Source organism: Protopterus annectens, chromosome 3.part0 (assembly GCF_019279795.1).
Source record: "Protopterus annectens isolate FY-2018-M chromosome 3.part0, PAN1.0, whole genome shotgun sequence".
Taxonomy (NCBI): domain Eukaryota; kingdom Metazoa; phylum Chordata; order Ceratodontiformes; family Protopteridae; genus Protopterus; species Protopterus annectens.
Window position 1 is genome coordinate 1,279,054,126 of NC_056731.1, and position 23,438 is coordinate 1,279,077,563.

Below are 23,438 nucleotides of genomic sequence, written 5' to 3' on the forward strand. Positions count from 1 at the left end.
CTCTATACTCTAGATCCCGAGCAGGGTTTGCCACTGCTGTATTGCAAGGGATCCTAACTACACCATAATTCTTCTTCCTCCTCCCCTAGTTTGGCTATGGTATTCTACCCATTTGTTAGGACTGCAGATGCATCCTTGAAGGACATAGTACAGTTTTGTACCTACCATAAATGTAGATGTCCGAACAGGATAGCATCTGCAGTCAGGATTACCCACCCTCCTTCCCCCTCTGTGGTATTCCTAGGGTATTTACCCTCCTAATAGCTAGCTGGGGATCTCTTATGGTGTATTTGTTTGTATATATGTACATACATGCTTATTTTTTGTGTTTGCCTACCTTTTTTTTTTTTTTGGAAACATTGGCATTTACCCAAAATTTAGTTTTCCAAGAGGGCAACTGGCATCTGGGGCAAGAAACACTGAGGAAAATGGCGTCGGCTGATGCCTTTATACCCGAAGACCAGCAGAGATGACGTCGGGTGAAGTGCGACACCAACCGAGGCCAGACCCAGACTTTGGAATCCGGCCGACCGAAGGGCTGCCTGACGACAGGACAACCCATTTGTTAGGACTGCAGATGCTATCCTGTTCGGACATCTACATTTATGGTAGGTACAAAACTGTACTTTTGCCTGACAGCCTGGTGGCCACACTTATTTATATTATGCTTTGTAGCTACAGTTTCCTGTGCGGACCTTTAACCTTCACTCCTCATGTACTGCTATTTTATTTATATTTATATTTATATTTATATATATATATATATATATATATATATATATACTCACACACACATGTATAACACAGGAGAGGTGGTGGCGAAAGTAATATACAAGAGACAACTTACTTTGTTTTTTCAGTGTATTCTACTGGTTTTACTTAACAGTGGCATTATTTTTATTGGGTTGTATGAATTAAACATACACTTGTGTATTTCATGCAATGCTGAATGTTTTTTTTTTTCTGTAGTAGAGATTGAACAAATGGCATTCGGACTGAATGCAGGTTTGTCCAATTGGCAATAATACCAAACAGGATAAATGTCAGTAAATATTGTTACAGACTGTAGTTTAGTGAATGTTATTGTTTATGAAGTTCATGTTGATGCAAATCCTGTTGCTCTATTATTTTTAGGAGAACTGGAGTAATATTTCAAAACTGTGTTTGGGTTTAAGCATTATGTTTGCTTGTTGAGATTTCCTGTGGAAAGAAGTGGAGAGGATTTGTCTTTTCTTCAAGTCGGTGTGACCATGGAATTGGTATATTTAATTCTAGGGGAGGTGGGGGGGTAACAGGGGGGCCTGCCCCCTACTAAAACATTTTATTGACTTGTCTGGTTTGATTTTTTTAGTTTAATCAAACGACCATTTTGTTTTACTTAGATTCAATCTTATTTTTTTCATTATTTTGTTGTTTGGTGTTTTGTATGTTCATTCTTAACTGACAGAATCATATATGTGTATTGATATAAAATATACATACACGTTTCAGCGAATAACTAACAAAACAAACATCAGCATCAAAATATCTAACAATAAACATCTCTAGCACAAAATAAAGGAACAAAATACTGGCATTATAAATATTGGCCAATCCATAAATGTCCCAAACAAGGTTTTCTGCAGGGAGGCAAGCCCCCCCCCCCCCTGCATCCCACTAAGTAGGCCACCCCTTCATCCCCAGACTCAAATATAACAACTCCACTGTCACTTTGCACCCACCAAGGGAGTTCTCCACTTTAATGGGAAATCATTGCTGGCATACATTAACAATAACTTTCTCAGCTACAGCCACTCACTTTATAACCAGCCATCCCAAACAAAACATACTAACCTAACAAAACACAGTATTTCAAATGCACAAACATTCAACTGTAAAATGGTCAAGAAGATATACATTTGAAAAAACTGAGTTCAATATTAATACTAATATTAAATACACTAAAAAGCTTTGATAATGTTTTCTTTGATATACTGCACTACAAACATGTGAGCGTGTGTATACTATCTATATAGTCAGAGAGGTAAAGACACACATTTTTCCATAAAGAATATAACCTTTCACCTGATGAAGTATTAAATGCAAAATCTTGTATTTTATGACTCAGTTGTTGTTAATTATTGCTGTACGTATTTCAAATGAACTCAACAATTCGAAAACTAACCAATGTCAAAAACATGCAGAACTTTTATGGATGGCACTTTCACCCAAATTTTAATCTGGACTTAATTACACTCAGTTCTAATAACTACAGCAGAAGTCAAATGGCATATTTCTGTCAATTAAAATTATTTCAAGTAAAATGTGAGAAATCTCCAGTTCCTTTTTCTTTAACCACAAGTATAATTTGAATATCGGTAAAAATAATTTCAATGCATGTGAAAGATAAATAAACAAAACATCTGAATTAAAAAAAAAAGTTTTTCTCAGCAACCAAAAATACCTTTTAATAACACATTTCACTTTAATCTCTGTCTCTTTAGGTAAAAATTAAAACCTGTTTAACACATTTCTGAGCACTATGTAAAGTGCATTTTATGTACTCTTGGTGCGATTGCATAAAGGTAGCCTTTAATCCTCAACTGTTAACTTTGCTGCAGTCTCTTTTCTGTAAAATTCACAACGCGTACAATCGTAAACATACATAACACGCACTGTACAGCAAACAGAACTGCCAGTGTTACAACAGGTCCTTTCTTTGGCAGTGTCCCTGAAATATGGACTGTTGGTAGTATGTTTACAAACTTAAAAAATATACAGGAACTGTTTGCTAGTCCCTCTTTTTTGGCCACTCCCAACTTTTTTAATTATCTTCTTTGCAGTGAAGATAGGGCTTGTCATCTACTGCTTCATAAATGACAAAACTGCATGTTAAAAATATCCAGCTGATTGCAGTAACATCTTTGATACTGCTTGTTACTGCACTATAGGTAATTGCAGTTTAAAATGACTTTGTGCATATGTTTCTGCCAGAGTTTCAGCAGTTTTCTAAATTTCTAATGCTTGCATTTGTTTACCCTGCACTCCATTGCCTCCACAATGTTTTTATCCAACTAGCAGTCATAATAACCTCTGCTAATAAACATCTCCCTCATTTCTTTAACATTCAAATCAAATTCATCAAAATTTGTTGCATCTCTCTCAAAGTCTAATCCTTTGGTTCTTGTCAGCACCATATTTTAAAGATTTCCAGTGCCCATTTTAGGTATTGCCAGTTCAGATTCAGCAAAACATTGCTTTTGATAAATCATAATCTCTGTGTTTATTAAACTAAACAGTAAGAACAGTCATCATGTTATTGTTCTATACTAGTCACTAAGGTTTTTTTTTTTTTTTTGCTTCTCATTTACATCTTTCGCCAAGTCCCACTACAGAATCCCCAATGCAGCAATGTCTGTTTTGTTCATTTTTGGATAAGTACCCATGAAAACATAAGGAACCTTGCACAGATCCTGAAAATGCCACAGTATGTACGTTGGGGTATTATTACAGTTTTCTTTGAGATGAGAATGGAGATATTTACATATAACAAATACATTGCTGCCAGGTTTTAACTGTAATACTGTAACACTGTCGATCCCCTTCCTCCCTCAACTCACACCACAGCTTACTGTATATCCCCAAAGCTTCTAATATTGGGCTATTGCATGACAGAAGCCTTTACCAGATGAGTTCTACCTTTCCTCATAGAGCAGCCTGTCTGTGTCAGCATTAGCTGTTCCATAACTGGACAGAAAGAGACTATCATATGAAGAGAGAGATGGTTTAAATTAGCTCAATCTCTTAGTCACATGCTGGCTTACACACAACTGCATGTGGGCATGCCATGGATTATGTACAAAGGATTGCCCTGCCCCATAGTGATGGGCATCCTACTAATCCTTAGTGATAAACGTTTTAAACCAAATCATATGAAAATCCACCATAGCAAACTGTAGTTCAAATAATTATTCTTTCTTGGACCTACTGTTAAATACTCCTGACAAAAACTCCAACCCCCCACCACTTCTTTTAGTGACTATTGATCAAGGACATGCACAATAAAATGCTCCATACTACACCCACCTGCCAAAAACTATAACTTTTACACCTAAATGCTCTAATGACGTCTCTAAACTTCAAGCCACTCTGTCACTCTCAAGTGAGCTGGAGACCTATACTGTCCCCCAGGACCCTGAAACAGATACCAGTTTTCTACCTAGAATCCTTCTTTCAACAGATGCATGTTCCTTTCACCACTTGGCTACACAAACTAAATCAACATGCATGGCTGGGCAAATAACTAAAAAGTTATCCTAAAACAAAGAAATGAAGCCTTGAAATCATGGAAGCAAGGCAGCAGGGTGAAAACTAAGGAAATGCTCATTAACCTATGAAGCTTAGCTAAAAAGAAAATGTCATGAAGCAAAGCAATCTACTTATACTACCATCAAAGCGCCATATTGAACTGACTAGAACATTTAGGCTTAAGTTACAGTCTCTTCTGTAAGAGAATAGAGAGAAAAAGAATTACTTGACAATGTGTGACTTAAACATCTTCACAGACTGCTTTTCCTTTCTTTATTTAGGCCAATTGTAAATATTGCATATAGAATGTTATAATATTTTACTCATTTAGATAAATGTAATCATAATTATTGTTATAACTGAAAATTAACAAAAACTTGTTTGAGAAAAAAATGTAGGCTCAGGTTAACCAAGTAATTGGCACAGGAAAAATAATCCAGTACCAATAATAATCCCATCACTCCTAGCAATCCTTTCTGTCCTGACAATCTCCTGTCTAAAGCACCCATCTTCAAAACCCAGCCTACTCCAATTTTGCCTCAAACCAGTCACTAAAACTGGGATAGAAAACATAAATGAAATAACAAATGATAACCCACCATGCTTATATGGCCTGTATTCATGGCTTGTTAAAGCATGTGCTGAACACATCCCATTCCCTGAAAAACACTTTATAATGTCTGCTTCTGTCATATCTTCCTCAAAATATGGATAGATCCCATCTTTAAACCAATTCCTAAATAAATAAACTTGCATGGTTTTATACCCACCTCAATGCTCCAAATATAACGGACTAGAGAAACTAGCATACAGCCAACTACAGCTCTGGGCCGGCTGGAGAATGATGACAGCTATATGGACACTGATGATATTGTAATGGGTAGGGACAAAGGTCAACTCAGAGCTATTTCTTGACCTAACCAAAGCCTTTGACATGGTTCACCACCGCCTCACACATCTTTCCTGGCAGACGGCATCAGACCCCAAAGCTTCCCATTGGTATCTTACCTCCCTTTTCAACCATACATTCAGTGTTAAAATAGGATCAAAGAGCACCCCCTAAACAAAGGAGATACCCGAGGGACAGTTATTTTACTCAAACATTTCTCCGACACTCAGACATCCCTCACCTCCTCATAATACTCTATGCCACTGACATGGTCATCTACAGTTCGCATGTATCCCCAACAACATTAAAGTCCAACGTCTGCAAGACCTTATTTCCTTACCAGCTGGCTGAACTCCAGGAAGTCTCTACTAAAACCTAAGTAAATAAACTCATGCTGTATGGATCCTCCCAATCCAACTTCCACATTCTGGATTACACAGCCCCATGAAACCACCACAGCATTTAAATACCTGAGGCTCTGTTTAGATCAGATACTTGACTTCCAACTGTAAACTCACAAGACAAAAAACATACATCCCCTTCCTGTGGCACAGTGGCGTAATGCCCTAACCATGACCCAAAGGACCCATGCTTGATTAGCAGGCACTGGAGCTGGAGGGAGTGGGGCCAGAGAATGTGAATGAGTGGCATATGGACTGCCCATCCTGGAGTGAGGAGGCTTGACTCTCAGCTTGGGCAACACCCAGTGGGAACTCTGGGTGGTGCATTCTGTGATGTCCTGGACAAAGGATGTGCTGTTGTCATGGCAAAGCCAACAGGTCACAGGGCATTCACATGGGGAAGCTCATGTGCTCCTCCCATTAGATTTGTAGCATTAGCATCACTCATAAGCTGCCAAGTGGGCATTAGGAGCTCCTGGGGGTAAAGGGGAGACAATGATGTCTGTTTGGCTAACAGCCCAGCAATTGGGTCTTACCTCACAGGGAAAGAATGGGCCTGTGATGGTTCTTGTCCCAGCAAAGAATGAATGGGCTAGATAGGTCACAGAGGCAAATGAACAGCAAGCACAGTGGTTCAAAAAGAAGACTAAAGCTAAAATACAACAGTCTCTTTTCTGGGTATGGAAGTGCTCACTCTTCTTATGTCCATCCAGCAGAGTAGCCAGAGGGAAAGGCATCCCGATAGCACAACTCAAATATGCCATTCAATGAACTTTCTCTACCTCAAAAAAACTTACTTCTCTGCAAATTACTGCAAACAACATCAGTTGTTTCATCTCCTTAGAACTCAGACTAGACCAGCACTGACTTGTGCTTAAAAAGGCACAAAGGCTTCAGCTTCTATTTGGTATCTGTATATTCAAATTAAACCAAACCCTATTCACTTTCCTTGAAGGAAGGTTCACATTTAGGGAAGGAACATAGACTCACATCACAGCCAGCACCTTCTTCACTAAGAACTGCACTGACCACAGTTTCTTTGCACTTGGCCCAAAACTTTGGCAGTCCATACCACCAACCATAAAGGACTCAAATACTAGTCATCCAATTCAGGAAAAACTTCAAATACCATCTCAAAAAAGAAGCATAATGTCATGGCTTTCTGAACATAAAAAAAATTAAATTATGCCAACACCTAGATACTTTTTCCTAGCCTCAATTTCAACTACCACTTCTGCTGATTTATAAATGTTCCAATCCATCATACAGCTTGCCTCTCCTATTCTTCTCATCTGCCTCTGCCCTTTAAACCTTTCACGTGTACAACCAGGTTACAAACTCTCTAGGACATCATTATCACTACATACACATTTACATTTCTTTCCTCAGTCTTGTTAATTCTCACTAATTATACTACTACCCTCTAGCCATCAGCACACATTTGTCTGTAATCAGAGTTTGTTTTACGGCATTTTCAGTCCTTCTCTTCTTTTGTTACTGCCATATGGCCCAGGTATAGTGCCTGAAAAAGGTTCTGTACTATCCCACTCATCCTGCTAACAAGCAATAAATAATTAAATAATAAAAAGATCAACCACTGCCTAATACATATAATTATTTTCCAAATATCAATACAATGTGAAATACTGCTGTGCTTCAATTACAGTGAACACGCCAATATCCATTTGTAAGTACTTCTAAAGTGCATGTCAAATTCACACAACAAACTGGAATGCACATGAACAAAAATTTCAATTAATTTCTGCCCATTTACTGAATATGTGCTGTACATTTAGATTTTCATTAATGACCTGACAGTGACACACACATTATGGAGACATTGAAAGATATCAGCCGTGATTATACATAAGGTGCCAGAGGTGGACAAATGTATACCTAGTGATATTTGGATGTTTAATTAAACATACAGGTATACGTATGGCATACTGCCATATTTTCACAGCTGTGTAAAAATGGACAGTCTAGTACAGTCCCAATCAGCAACCTGTAAGAAAATGAAATCATCTACCTGAATGAAACACTGCCTGCAAATAATATATGCAGAAATCGTTTCTAAATTCCATACAATTATGAAGTACTGCTATAACTGGATTAAAAAGGGTATGTCAGTGCTCATTCAGAAGAACTTCTAAAGTCCATGTCAAACTGCTAGTAGGTAACTGCGAAGGAACTATATATTATACATGATTTGCATGGTACACATAGGAGGAGAAACTAATTACTTGTGGTCAACTATGAACATATGCTACATGTTCGTTTTTGTAGTAATGACACTGGCACTTTATGGGGTGCTGGACTGTCAAAGACATATTTAACAGATGACTTAGCACAGCTGGACCTATACAGCTGTAGAGGTATTTACATTTTAATAACTCATTAATTAGGAAAATATGCATATGCCCATTAACATTCAGGGTACTAAGCTGCCAAAACAGCAGCACTTTATGTATGCATGTACTTTACTTTACATTTATTTCACATTACAGTAGACAGTCGATTATCCAAACTAACTGGGATCTACGGTAGTTCAGATAATCAAATTGTTCTGATAATCAAACATATAATTGAACCAGATAAAAAAAAAAAAACATCTAAAATCTTTTTTTGTGTATGTAGAAATACACTTTTCAACCATTCAGTGATTCCAATGGACAATAAAGAATATTTTTCACACACGAGCTGGCTACAAGTTCAGAAAACAAGCTCAAGCACGTACGTATACCATTTACATATTCAGACTTTATGATTTTTCTTACTGGAAAAGTTTGGAAGGCTGGGTCTGATAACTGATGTTTCTGATAACCAATGTTCAGTTAATTGATTCTCTACTGTATTGAAAAGGAAGTTGGGCTGTTCAAGAAATCTTTTCAACCACAACTCAAGCCAAGGAAGAAAATGACATTATACAATATCAACAGACAGATACAATACAGGCAGATAATATTTACAGTATTTTCAGTTTGAATGTGTGCATGTTAGCAAATCCTACAAAAAAATACTCTTTTTTAATATCTTTATTGAAGCCGCTGTGGTGCAGTGGTAGCGTTGTCGCCTCACAGCAAGAGGTTCTCCCATTCGATTCTTGGCTGGAGCGCCTTCTGTGTGGAGTCAGTATGTCCTCCCCACGGTCGAGTGGCGTTCAAAAGACATGTGTGAATGGGTGTGCCTTCGTTGAAGTTTGGGCTTCGGGCTGGCACCTCGGCACCATAAAAAAATCGACTGCTAATCATTAGCTGACAGGAGTTCTGCTGTGTTGACCCCTAACCAGGAAAAGCCGAAAGAAAACAACATTGAATTAGCACTTAAGACATAGGCAAGCATACATTTTACATAAAAGAAAATGGTATTTGTGTATTATGGCAACCACATTTTTGCAATAATACCAGTTGCTTCCCTATGTTTAAATGTGACCCTTAATGTAGTGAAAATGTCATACAAACTGTTTAGTATCACAGTGAAGGTTGCTATATGCAGGGTTATCAATAAAAAATTAACAAATTAAAGTTGCTGTTTATGTATGCCCTTTACCGCTGCAAGCCCTTAATTCCTGCAAGTGTCTGTTACAAAGGTGCCTTTTCTGGCGTGTTTAAAAACATTGTCAAATAAACAGTTTAAAAGCATTTTCAAGGGTCTTTGTTTTTATTGTCAGCATTGCTTCTTCACAGTTAAAGTAATCCTTTCTTCAGTAAGACAGCAGCCCTGCCAGTTAAAGTGTGCATGTGTAATGCATGCAAAACAGGAAGAACACTAAAACATTTGTTTCTCTTCCTGAATGTAAGCCAAACTTTTTTTCATCAGTAAAGACGTTAAATAACAGCTTATGTTATTTCCCACATTCGTTTTCAGGCCATCACACATATTATCGCAACCGTGAAAATCTGGTTGCAATAATACAAAAGTACCAAGAAAACAAACCATATTAGCATGTTCCTAGTTACAAGCATTGCACATCACATATGTTTTCTATAACTATCATGAATTCAACATTACATAAATTGTTCAGTTCCTGCCTTCCCTTAAATTTCACTCCTCCTCCAAAACATTATTCTGCATGTATTGTTCCCACAATTTCCATTTTTTCTATGCAATTTGCTCCAACTCTTTTCTAAAGTTCTTACTTTCAGGTCTTTTATCTCTGTTACAATATTCAATACTTTCATATACAGTTTGGTTAGACTTCGATTTCCATTTTCTGGTAATTGCTTTTTTGGCAGCCACCAGAATTAAACTTAGCAAAACCTTTCAATGTCTTTGCAAATCAGATCTTGTATCCTAGCTCAAAAAATTATTTCTTTAATTACACCCATTTTCTCATCCAATATTTCTAACAGAGTATTCTGTAGGGAATCTTTAAAGTATGCCAACTCATTACACTCCCAAAACATATGCTCATAGTTACCTCTTTCTTCCCCATCTCACCTCCATTTGGCATCTACCTGAGGAAAACATTTTTGGTGTCTGCTTGGGGTATACAAATACCTATGCAAGCACTTCCAAGCAAAACTTCTACATAATCGAGACTTTGTTACATACTTGAGAGCCATACAGATGCCCTCCCATTACTTCCTCGTGACTTGCATATCCAATCTCTCTTCCAAACCTTTTCTAACCTCCTATGATTGATTCCTATAGTAATTGTGCACTACTTTATACTCCCTACTAATTATCCCTTTTTTGACAGCAGCTTTGGTTCTAAATTTAACTAGGAACTTTACCAGGATAGGTCTTTCACTTAAGATTCCTCTATTCCCTTCTCTTTGCCTATACTATAATATTAGTCCGCGACACAGAAGAAGGTTTCTAGCCTGCAGGGCAAATATATTCTTGGCCTCTTCCCATTTTATTACCTTTCCTTCTCTAGATATTTCCTCCCAATATCTTGGTTCCATTGCCAGTTTCCGCTAGTATATGCCAGCCCCCTCTTGTTTTTTCTCTGTACCCCTAATTACTATCATCCCCAGAGGCAAAATATCCTTTCTCCATTCTCATGTTGGCTTAGTTCTTAGAATACTTTCTGCTAATTCATGAATATAATATTCTGCATGGTTGCTGTTATTCTCCTTAAGGATATGCATCCAAAATCCCACTCTCTCCTTATTTCTTGAATTTCCCCCATTTCATCATCATCCTTTTCCACTTTGAACTATAGTTTTCTTCTTGGGTTATGTATGTAGCTCTAAAATATCCCTTCAATAAACCACCTTGTTCTGTTGGAAGGATCATATTATCTCACTTGACCCCTGTCCTCTTCCCCTCCCAGATAAATTCCTTCAACTCTTTATTACAGTCCACAACTTCTCCTCTGTTGGATAAAAATATGCCTGACTCGTATGTAAAACTAAAGTGACTAAAAGCATGTTCACTGCTAGTATCATGCTATGCACATCCATAAGCAAGAGCTACCAATTTCTCAGTTTTTGGGTTATTTTTTTGTTTAGTATCTTTCCAAATATCCTTAGCTGCCATAACAGAATCCTTTTCTACGCTATTCTCCTAAATACTTCATCTTATCGTGTCCCCATAAACATGGGCATTGCTGGATCAATTCATGTGTGGGTACATAGTTTACAGCTATACCTTTGATTTATCTTCATTAATTTTATATCCCTAAAATACTTGAAACTGTCTCAAAATTTTCCACAATACTGAGATGTCCTTTTCTGGTTTTATCAGGGACAAAATGGTTCTATATTATATTATAGAATGATCAGTTCTGTGAACCAGCATTCTTCGAACTGACAAACTTTCACTTCAGCAAAAATCTAACACAGGGAATGCCATTAATTGGCCAACATTGTCAACATCAGGAAATTTGCTCTTTTCCCCACTGTAGTGCAAGCTCAGAGTTGGTATACACAGGTAAGGGGGGCACAGCCCCCACCTGGATGGGTTTTACATACCGCAGTGTGTGGGGCCATCGCAATGTTGGCCAAGTAATTGCATTCCCTGTGTTAGATCCTTGCTGACGTTCATTTTTGTTGAAGTGAACATTCGATGTTGTCGGTTCAAACAGTGGTTCGCGGAACTGACCATTCAATATGACAGACCCATACAAAATTATATAGTCTGCAAATAAATGCAAGTTTTTTTGGTGACCATACCAACTATATTCTTGAATTTCTGAGTCCCTTGTTTTCTTTGCCAATAACTATACATATAAAGCAAATAAAGGAAAAGAGGACACCCCTGCCTTGCTCCTCTGTTCAGACACAGCTTATCAAAACGGACACTCCCACTTTAATTCCGCCTCTGATCCCTCATATATCCTCCTAATTAACCTTATTGTATCATGGCATGCAAATGCTTCCACTGCCCTACTCATAAAATCCAAAATAAAAAGAATCGCACAAGTTCACAGAAAACAACTTAATACGCAGCAAAATAAGAAGAGCTTTCACACACAGTGTTTCATCAGTATAAAACAGCTACACCATCTATGTCATTTGAATAGTGGATAAGAACCAATCAGAATCAAACCTTATTCAAAAAGTCTCATATACATAAAAAAAGTCTAAAACCATAAACGTAAATAACTTGGAACAATTAATTTTATATTTATAATGTACATTTCTTCATCTTAAAACAGGCTTCAAACTGCAACATTTAATCTGGGAATTTATTGGTGTGAAGCATAGTAATCTAGTAGCATTCATGTCTCTAAACACATATTATGATTTTAACCTGTAGGGTTCTTAGTTGTAATCTCAATTACTCTAAAAATATGTCTATCGTCAGTAGCCACCACATGGATAGCAAAAGCATTTTTACCATTACGCCAGCATACATCAGATAAATGTTCTTTTTGTTACTTAATAACTTATTATCCGTGAACTTGAGCAACTCTTTGTTTTTATTTTGGATTATTTTTGTTAGGAATACAGACAGGTATATTCCGCTGGAGATCTTTTTTGTTTTAACCTACTCCTAATGTCCCAGCTCATTTTGTCAAATGCTTCCTCTGCATCAAGACTCACCACCAACAGCAGCATTTTCTTACACTCCAGATCATCATTGTTCTATTAATGTTGTCAAATGTTTGCTTTCCCTCCAGAAAACCACAAGATCCTTTTCTGTCAATTTCAGTAACACCTTTGCCACTTTTTTACCTATTATGAACATAAACAAACACTTTATAATCATGGTTTAAAACTGAAATGGGCCTATATGAAGCTGGGTCTGAGGAGTACTTACTGTCTTTAGGTGTTACATCCACCACAGCTTTCTTACAAGATGTCACTGCTTCCCCTCTGCTGTTGAACAAAACCTTCTAGATCTTCATCACTTTCTTCCCTCCTAGATTCCAAACTTCCATAGAATACCATCTATTCCTGGAAACTTTCCTGCAGACTGACTGTAAGTCACTGTTTTTATCTCATCTCATCCTATTTTTAATTGTTGAGCCTCATCTGCCTCTAACCTCAGCATACTTAAGTCTTCCACAAACATTTCCATTTGTGCTCCTTGATTTCCAAATTCCATTGCTTTATACAAATTCTCGTAAAATTTTGAAAATATCTCTAATAGCTCTACGGAGCCTCTGGTTATTTTTCTTGTTACAGACTCCTAAGTTTGGCAACAACCCTACTGACTTTCTGCCTAAGCTGTTGTGCTAAAAGTTTGTGTGGTCTGGAAGAGTTATCAAAAAACATTTATTTAACAGCAATCTTTCTAAACTCATGCATATTATCCAGATACTCCATTATTTTCTCTTTAGCAGTCTGCATTGGCACCATTTCTTCTGTGAAATTCCCCTTATTCTTCAATACCTTAACCTTAGTGAGCCCCTTTAAATAATTCCTGTTACTTCTTAACCCTTTGTATTTTATTTCTAACTATTCTAACAACTCTTGAATAATTTCTAATACCATTCCTCAAATTCCTCTCTTTTTAACAGGTAGGTGGGGAACTGATAATGTCTCATTTTTCACTTCATTACCCTGCATTTTTATCTTAGTTGTTATTGGTGTGATGAAAGGAGATAATGCCCGCACAGCTAGCTGGAATTTTGTAAATAATTATAAGTCATTGGAGAATACTGAAATGATTTATACAAGATGCTTGTGTTATAAATCTATTAGGACTGTATGCCATGTGTATATCAAACTCCTTGTACAGAAGTCTATGTTGAAAAGGTATTTGTAGAGTACTGTGTTTGAAATGTAGCCACAGTGTGCTCTACTGGAAGAGAACAGAAATGTACTTGCTTTATTGTAACTGTTTAAATGTATATTCTTAACGGAGGAAATTGGAGGGTTAACCTCAGTCCAGCAAACTTTAGAAAAATATCTAAAATTAAATTACTTTACAGGCTACGCAATAAAGATGCTAGCTCTCAAATTTTCACTGCAGCTAGAGAAGCTTTCTGTCTACTCTAGGTCAGAGCTTTAGGAGGGACCTCATTCCAAATACCATTAGCTAGGGTTCACACTGACTGGGAGCAGTCCCAGTATTCCCAGACAGGCTCATCCCTCTCAATCTTTGAAGGGAGGAAGAAGTGTGATGAAAGGAGATATTGCCCGCACAGGTAGCCGGAATTTTGTAAATAGTTATATGTCACTGGTGAATATCAAAATGAGTTATACAAGATGCCTGTGTTACAAATGTATTAGAAGTAATGTGTGTATCAAACTGCTTGTACTGACGTATGTGTTGAAAAGGTATCTGTAGAGTGCTGTGTTAGAAATGTAACCAGTGTGCCCTACTGGAAGAGAAAAGAAATGTGCCTGCATTATTGTAACTGTTTAAATGTATGTGCTTAACAGAGGAAACTGAAGGGTTAACCTCAGTCCAGCAAACTTTAGAAACATATCTGAAATTAAATTACTTTATAGGCTACGCAATAGAGAGGTGCACTCTCAAATTTTCATTGCAGCTAGCGAAACAAAGTCTGTGCTAGGAACCTTTCCTGTATTGTCCATGGAGTGAACTAATTGCTAATTTTGAAGCACAAAGGAATGCAATGGTTTTATGACTTACAACATCTGCCAAAGATCTGAGCAAAAGCCCTTGTCTGTATATTTTTACAGGTAGATACTAAATGCTGCCAGCTTCTAGCAATATGGGTTTTGGTCTGGAAACAAAGTCAGATGACCAGAAATTATGTCATTCTGCAAGCTATCCCAGCAGTAACATTTTAGATATTAATTTGAGAAGTCTCTTAATGATACAGAGTATTCTGCATTCTGTCTTAGACCTGACAACAAGAAAAAAAACATTCACAGCATTTGCCTTGCTCTAATGAAGTAAGTTTCCAGGGAACAGTATAACTCTCTTAGATACAGTCAGGAATAAAGTAAAACTTAGTTTAGATGTTTTTCTTTATTTGTGTGAGCCTGTACTGCAATGTTACTTTAAATATTTTGTGTGGTTTTGAACTCTTTTGTCACTGTGAGTATATATTCAATATTGTCTTGTTCTTTTATTATTTATTATTAAATATATTTAAACCTTTCATTGTGGCTGATCTGTGTAGAGATATTTAAGTTTTGAGAGTACTTGCATATTTATTTGGTGACATTGTGTGGGCCACTCCTAACAGCCTTGCTCTTTGTCAAACTATCATTTCTATTAGTATTAATATTACACAGCATGATTGGACACCCTTTGTTAAGGGCCTTAAAGTAGATGAAAAGGAGTGACTAGTGGCAGTAATAACTACCTTATAGTCTGGGCAGAAGGAGGTATAGCTAGTAAACCTGTGCCAGCCTTTGCCAGGTGTGAGTGCGTGTGTGTGTAAATCAAACCTCAAAGAGTGTGCATGTCAGCTACCTGGGCAGGGACACGAAGCACTGGTTGGACAGACAGGGTGCTGGAGATCTTGGCTTGGTCACTCAGCTGAGATCTCAACTCTATAGCTGTGCCAGTGGGTAGTCTAATTGGAGATCTGGAGGAAGAGGGAGAAACCAGTCCCAGACTGACTGTGGTCTCAGTGTGCTTTTAAGGGAAATTGCACTTTTTGCAGAGAGCTGCATCTGGAAATACTGTGTGTATACTTGTCATCCTCTCAGTGAACATCCCCGACTGCTGACAGTGGTGAGGATTGAGGCTCCCTGATTAATGGTCCAGTGGAGGGTCGTCACAACTGGCACATGATTTGAAATAGTTAATGGGTGTGTGTCAATGGTTTCAATTAAATGCATATGTTGCTTTGAAATATAATTCTAGTCTAGCCCAGTTATTGTACCTTTGGCAATAATATGTAAATTATCTCAGAGTTCCTTCCACTGAATTCACATCTTTCATACCAAATATTTTCATAAACCTCTTCAGAAATCTACAGTTTTTTGTTATAGTTTCCATTCTAGGTCCTCCAGATACATCCTCAGTGTTGCAAATCAAATTCCAGTCTCCACCTATAAGTAATATTACCTGATGCCAGCTGATTACTTCTACTAAATTTTCTTAATCTCCATAATAGCAGTTTTTAGTGGAAGATAAATACATGCCACCATAATCCTCCTCCCCTGCCAGTAGCCCTTTACTATCACAAATCTACCATTATTATTTTCTTTACTTTTCTATCAGTATTGGAACTTCCTAAGCAATTAATATAAGTACCCCCCTTTTCATTTGTTGCTGATACTCTGCTGAATATCCCTCCTGAAATCCTTTCTTTATCAAATTCACATCCTCAATTTTTACAAATGCATCTCCTGTAGCATTGATATTTGCACTCTGCATTTCTTAATATAATTAAAAACTTTCCTTTTTGTCAACATGTGAGGCCATTCACATTCCAAAAGAATATGGATAGAGTAGCCATTATGATAAGAAATAAATTCCCACCTACTACATATGGCAGTTTTTAATGTCTATTTCCAGATTTTGTGTTACATTCACACATTACTTGGCAGGTTGATCTTTTACACTGATGTTTCTTGTCATCTCCATTTGAACCTATGTCACATTTTACAAGACTTTTTGTCTTAATGAAAACAATTGAACAAAAAAAGCAAACACACCCCAAGAACATCCCTTATAATCTATTAACTTAAATCAAAAACACAAGCTATGTACATCTTAAAATCATGAAGTTTAACACTACTGATAGGAATTATTGTGCCAAATCAATGTATGTATACACAGGAATTACTTAACCTAATATTTAGCTTAGCTATGCTAAGACGGATGTTACAACTAGTGCTCCTACTTTCACTAATTGTTGACTGTCCTTATCTTCATTCCCTCCCAGATGTGAAAAGCAGTTTATATGCTTTCAGAAAACATTGACCTTTAGTCTTACAAAAATGGGCTGTGGCCATTATTGCTTACTCCTACAGTCAGCTTGTTTCCATGGAACACAAGTACAAAATGTACAGCTGCTCTCATCTGCAAACTTCTCAACTCACACTGAACATTTACTTCCCAAGGGAAACTTTACATTCAGTGTCCTCTTAATTATTTGTTTACACAAAAAGCTCATAATTAGATTAAGCCAAGTTTTATCAGTTCATCTGAATAGCTGTTTAAAGCTTCATTTTTTTCAACCTTTTATTACTTTATTTTATTTTACACAGGTCCTTTTTCAGTGGAGACCAGCGGAGAAAAGCTCCACAAATAACATAACATTTGAGATATAATTGAGAAACAATGGTGTATCACATTATACAAGCCAATTATAAATCAAACATCGGAAGTACAATATTAGAAAAATTAGACAAAATATCATTTACAAAGAGATATGCATACAAATGAGACAGCAAGTACACTGTCAATTAGTATATTCTAATTTACAAGGTAAAAAGTCATAGGTGACATCAATAGATACATTAACTAATTAGTAATAATTGCTCAAATAGGTGGTTAAAGACTGTAATATAGGAATAGTAGAACTAGGCAGAGCATGTACAAGAGCATAACCAGGTAGCATGGAAGTGAGTTCTTAATGCTTGCTTAAACTGGGTTAGTGAAGAGATGGAAGATGAATTTGTTGGTAGGGAGTTCTATATTTTAGAAATGCTGTTACTTCAAGAAGGAATTTATTATTGGAGTGAAGAGTTCTATTACTAGTGTAGGGATGAAGTAGAAGTTGCAGTGCAGAGGTTTTTTCTGGTTGATAAAGGATTTTATGAGCAAAAGTAAGTTGATTGAAGTGCAAAAGTTGGGGAAACTCTAGCTAGTTAAGCTACTTTAGTGATGTGCAGTGGTGTGATCTGTATGGGGTGTCTGAGGTAAACCTAGTTATTTTGTTATAACAGGAGTCTAGTTTAAGCTAGGTCTGTCTTTCTGAGGTTAGTAAGACTAGGGGAAGCATAGAGAAGTGTGGAGATCAGATGAGTGCGATCTACGGTGGATTTCATGTCTTTTGGTGAAATATTGCCCATTTCTGCAAAGGGTGCCCAGATTTTTTTTGTACTTTCTTACTGGTCTGGGCAATATGCATGTCAAATCTCAATTTATTATCAATCTTAACTCCAAGAAGATTGGTGTGTTCAGTGGGAGAAATAACAGTATAATTGTTAGATGTGATGTTAAAGGTGGGGTCTGCAGAGGTGGACTGAGTAGGCTTAAAGAGCAGAAGTTTAGTTTTGGATGGGTTAAGAATAAACTGAAACTTGGTAAGCCATGTTTCAACAGAGAGAAATGATTCTTGAGTAAGAGTGTGGAGTTCACATAAGAAAGAAGCTACACATATTAATGTGGAGTCATCTGCATATAACATTGTAAGATGGTTGACGGGGAGTAGAAGTATGAAGACTGTTAGTCTATACAGAGAAAAGTAATGGGCCAAGTATTGACCCTTGAGGTACTCCAAGAGTGAAGAAGAGGTGAAAGTTCATGCTGCCACAGAACTGCTGGCGGCTAGTTAAATAGCTTTGGAACCAGGTTATGGAGGACTGACTAAGTCATAGGTCAGTAAGGGCCTTAATAAGTATACTATGACTGACCATATCAAAGGCCTTAGGTCTAGGAAGGTAGCTGATACATATTTGCCTTTGTTTCTCTGGATGTTAACTGCATTGTGATAGGACATTAGGGCAGTGGTAGTACTATGAAATGGGCAAAATCTATGTTGAGTGTTAGAGACCAGTTTGTGGAATTGTAAGTAATCCATAAATTGGGTATGTATACATCTTTTCATAATTCTGGCTACAGGAGATAGAATACCTATTAGTTTGTAGTTTGTCAGTTCTGTAGAATTACCACCTTTATGAGGAGGGATGATATGAGATATTTTCCAGGTTTCAGGAACATGGACTTCAGACAAAGATCTATTAATAAGTATGGATATTGAGTACGCAATGGCGTCAGCAGCTATTTTTAGAAATTCAGCAGGTAATTTGTCAGATGCTAGTGTTGTGGGCTTAAGTTTCTTAAGGTATCATATTATGTTCATAGGAACAGGCTAAAGCTGAAATGTGTTGGTGTTGCTGGGTGAGTCACAGGGTACTGTGGGGGAGGGGTTGTATTGGTTATTTTGTGGTTAGATAGGACAAGAATTGTTTCAGTACAGAATTTTTTGAATTGAGTAGCTAAGCTCTCTGATGTGTCTACTGGGGTGTGTGAGGGTTTACTAGCTGATATACTGCTGTAAAGTTTTGTTTATTTGAATCAGCTCTGAGCACATTTGATTTCCTCTAGATTACTGGAAACCATGTCTTGCACAAAGCTGGAGCTTGAACTGCTTTCTGCTTAACAGGTGTAGGATTCTTCACAGTCAAGTGTTTTCTCTTCACCTTTTCTAGCTGGTTTTCTTTCATGCTTTCCAAGTCTCTTCTTTCCTGGCATCCACACAGTATATTTACTAGCCAGTAACTAAATTTATTAAAACTTGCAGAGTCACTGACCTTTATTTATATTTTTAACACGGGGAGAGATAAAATCAAGCTGCTGATCAGTGTGCAGCTATCTTGGAAGATCCACACCACAAACATCTGCAGGTGTGGAGGGTGCTCTCTGGAGTAATCTTAGCAGAACAGCAACAGAAATATGTAAAATTAGAATAAGTACAATATAAAATATTATAAAATTACTAACACAGTACAAGATAATTCATATAACCGCTTAGACCTATTTCTGCATAGTCTGATACTATTTTTGCATTTTACTATCTGTTTTAAGTAATCTGTTTGGCCTGGTATAGCGGCCATCTTAGATTTAAGAAGTTATTTGATCCAAGTAAGAATCAAACAGATTGCTACAGGTACTGGGTACCTTATAGCACAGTCTTCAGATTTCACTAGTTTTCCATTGGTTATTTTGTGTTCTTAGTTAATACTTACTTCTCAGAGCCTCCCTGGGCACAGTGACACAGCAGTTTTATTTACATAATGTTTAGTGCATGGAAGTAATTTCTTTCTTTTTGTACTACTGAAAGTCTACCTTCATTTCACTTCTGTGAGTGAAATATCCACTTCTGCCCTGTCAAAATACCTTTTGCTGGGCTGTACTGAGGGATGCCTATGAGATTTCCATCATCCTTCTCTGTAGTGCGTGGTCCTGCATTTCTTCATTCCAATAAACTTTTCCTTGTATTATTTCTCCTTCCCCACACAATCCATCACACAGCAACACTGGTCAACAAAGTAAGACAGCAGACTTATTCTTCTACTGGCAACCTTATTCAGGCTTGTTGGCTGTTGGTGAAGCACCCTCCAAGAGGAAAAAACGCTGAGAGAAGAAGGGAGCCACTTTTGAGATTTTAAGTATTTTTTCTCTGTTTATTTGCTAAGTTTTTCTGCATAGCTGCCTAGCTTGAGCATTTTCTGGCTCGTTAAACTTGATTTCTGTATTAGTAGCTGTATTTAGAGCACAACCAAAAGCTGTTTGCTGAATTTCCTGTTTGCACTTAATTTTAAATTGTTTTTTTCTTAAAACTTGCATATTTTCTGTCCTTGACCTAGCACTCTTGTGTGGGGTTATTTACTGCACTGTTATAACTTGATATTACTTGTGAACCTCTGCTATCTCTGTAAAAAAAAAACAAAAAAAAAAATCTTGCTTTTTTCCCACTTTTCTGAGAGTTAAAGTTCAGTTACAGGCTTGCTGTTCCTGAACTGTTTGAAAGTTTCTGTGAGGCCATTTTTGCTTGGGCTGAAGGAGGGTCTCTGTGTTCATCAGTGGCAGTGACTAACATTGAGCAGCTTCCCTGCCCCCCGTAGAGGTGGTTACTGACTTGAAACTGTAGTTTTATTGGCCACTAGGGGTCATTTCCATAACTCCTTCATCTTCCTCTCTTAAAACCTAGTTGCCTCGTGGTTTGAGCGTCTTTTCAGGCTTGTTGGCTGTTGGTGAAGCACCCTCCAAGAGGAAAAAATGCTGAGAGAAGAAGGGAGCCACTTTTGAGATTTTAAGTATTTTTTCTCTGTTTATTTGCTAAGTTTTTCTGCATAGCTGCCTAGCTTGAGCATTTTCTGGCTTGTTAAACTTGATTTCTGTATTAGTAGCTGTATTTAGAGCACAACCAAAAGCTGTTTGCTGAATTTCCTGTTTGCACTTAATTTTAAATCGTTTTTTTCTTAAAACTTGCATATTTTCTGTCCTTGACTTAGCACTCTTGTGTGGGGTCATGTACTGCACTGTTATAACTTGATATTACTTGTGAACCTCTGCTATCTCTGTAAAAAACAAAAACAAAAAAAAAAAATCTTGCTTTTTTCCCACTTTTCTGAGAGTTAAAAAAAGTTCAGTTACAGGCTTGCTGTTCCTGAACTGTTTGAAAGTTTCTGTGAGGCCATTTTTGCTTGGGCTGAAGGAGGGTCTCTGTGTTCATCAGCGGCAGTGACTAACATTGAGCAGCTTCCCTGCCCCCCGTAGAGGTGGTTACTGACTTGAAACTGTAGTTTTATTGGCCACTAGGGGTCATTTCCATAACTCCTTCATCTTCCTCTCTTAAAACCTAGTTGCCTCGTGGTTTGAGCGTCTTTTCAGGCTTGTTGGCTGTTGGTGAAGCACCCTCCAAGAGGAAAAAACGCTGAGAGAAGAAGAAGGGAGCCACTTTTGAGATTTTAAGTATTTTTTTCTCTGTTTATTTGCTAAGTTTTTCTGCATAGCTGCCTAGCTTGAGCATTTTCTGGCTTGTTAAACTTGATTTCTGTATTAGTAGCTGTATTTAGAGCACAACCAAAAGCTGTTTGCTGAATTTCCTGTTTGCACTTAATTTTAAATCGTTTTTTTCTTAAAACTTGCATATTTTCTGTCCTTGACCTAGCACTCTTGTGTGGGGTCATTTACTGCACTGTTATAACTTGATATTACTTGTGAACCTCTGCTATCTCTGTAAAAAACAAAAACAAAAAAAAAAATCTTGCTTTTTTCCCACTTTTCTGAGTTAAAAAAGTTCAGTTACAGGCTTGCTGTTCCTGAACTGTTTGAAAGTTTCTGTGAGGCCATTTTTGCTTGGGCTGAAGGAGGGTCTCTGTGTTCATCAGTGGCAGTGACTAACATTGAGCAGCTTCCCTGCCCCCGTAGAGGTGGTTACTGACTTGAAACTGTAGTTTTATTGGCCACTAGGGGTCATTTCCATAACTCCTTCATCTTCCTCTCTTAAAACCTAGTTGCCTCGTGGTTTGAGCGTCTTTTCAGGCTTGTTGGCTGTTGGTGAAGCACCCTCCAAGAGGAAAAAACGCTGAGAGAAGAAGGGAGCCACTTTTGAGATTTTAAGTATTTTTCTCTGTTTATTTGCTAAGTTTTTCTGCATAGCTGCCTAGCTTGAGCATTTTCTGGCTTGTTAAACTTGATTTCTGTATTAGTAGCTGTATTTAGAGCACAACCAAAAGCTGTTTGCTGAATTTCCTGTTTGCACTTAATTTTAAATCGTTTTTTTCTTAAAACTTGCATATTTTCTGTCCTTGACCTAGCACTCTTGTGTGGGGTCATTTACTGCACTGTTATAACTTGATATTACTTGTGAACCTCTGCTATCTCTGTAAAAAAACAAAAACAAAAAAAAATCTTGCTTTTTTCCCACTTTTCTGAGAGTTAAAAAAGTTCAGTTACAGGCTTGCTGTTCCTGAACTGTTTGAAAGTTTCTGTGAGGCCATTTTTGCTTGGGCTGAAGGAGGGTCTCTGTGTTCATCAGTGGCAGTGACTAACATTGAGCAGCTTCCCTGCCCCCCGTAGAGGTGGTTACTGACTTGAAACTGTAGTTTTATTGGCCACTAGGGGTCATTTCCATAACTCCTTCATCTTCCTCTCTTAAAACCTAGTTGCCTCGTGGTTTGAGCGTCTTTTCAGGCTTGTTGGCTGTTGGTGAAGCACCCTCCAAGAGGGAAAAACGCTGAGAGAAGAAGGGAGCCACTTTTGAGATTTTAAGTATTTTTCCTCTGTTTATTTGCTAAGTTTTTCTGCATAGCTGCCTAGCTTGAGCATTTTCTGGCTTGTTAAACTTGATTTCTGTATTAGTAGCTGTATTTAGAGCACAACCAAAAGCTGTTTGCTGAATTTCCTGTTTGCACTTAATTTTAAATTGTTTTTTTCTTAAAACTTGCATATTTTCTGTCCTTGACCTAGCACTCTTGTGTGGGGTCATTTACTGCACTGTTATAACTTGATATTACTTGTGAACCTCTGCTATCTCTGTAAAAAATAAAAACAAAAAAAAATCTTGCTGTTTTCCCACTTTTCTGAGAGTTAAAAAAGTTCAGTTACAGGCTTGCTGTTCCTGAACTGTTTGAAAGTTTCTGTGAGGCCATTTTTGCTTGGGCTGAGGGAGGGTCTCTGTGTTCATCAGTGGCAGTGACTAACATTGAGCAGCTTCCCTGCCCCCCGTAGAGGTGGTTACTGACTTGAAACTGTAGTTTTATTGGCCACTAGGGGTCATTTCCATAACTCCTTCATTTGTCCTCAGAGGAGTGGTTTAAGGCAGTAACTTGTAGTTTATTGGCCATTTTGGGTCATTT

At 37.5% G+C, this 23,438-nt stretch overlaps 1 protein-coding gene across 1 annotated transcript in view; it reads right to left on the minus strand.

Moving 5' to 3' along the window:
* Nucleotides 1–23,438, minus strand: part of LOC122796731 (carbohydrate sulfotransferase 9-like) — a 1,153,521-nt gene that overhangs the window by 159,944 nt on the left and 970,139 nt on the right. The window lies entirely within an intron of this gene.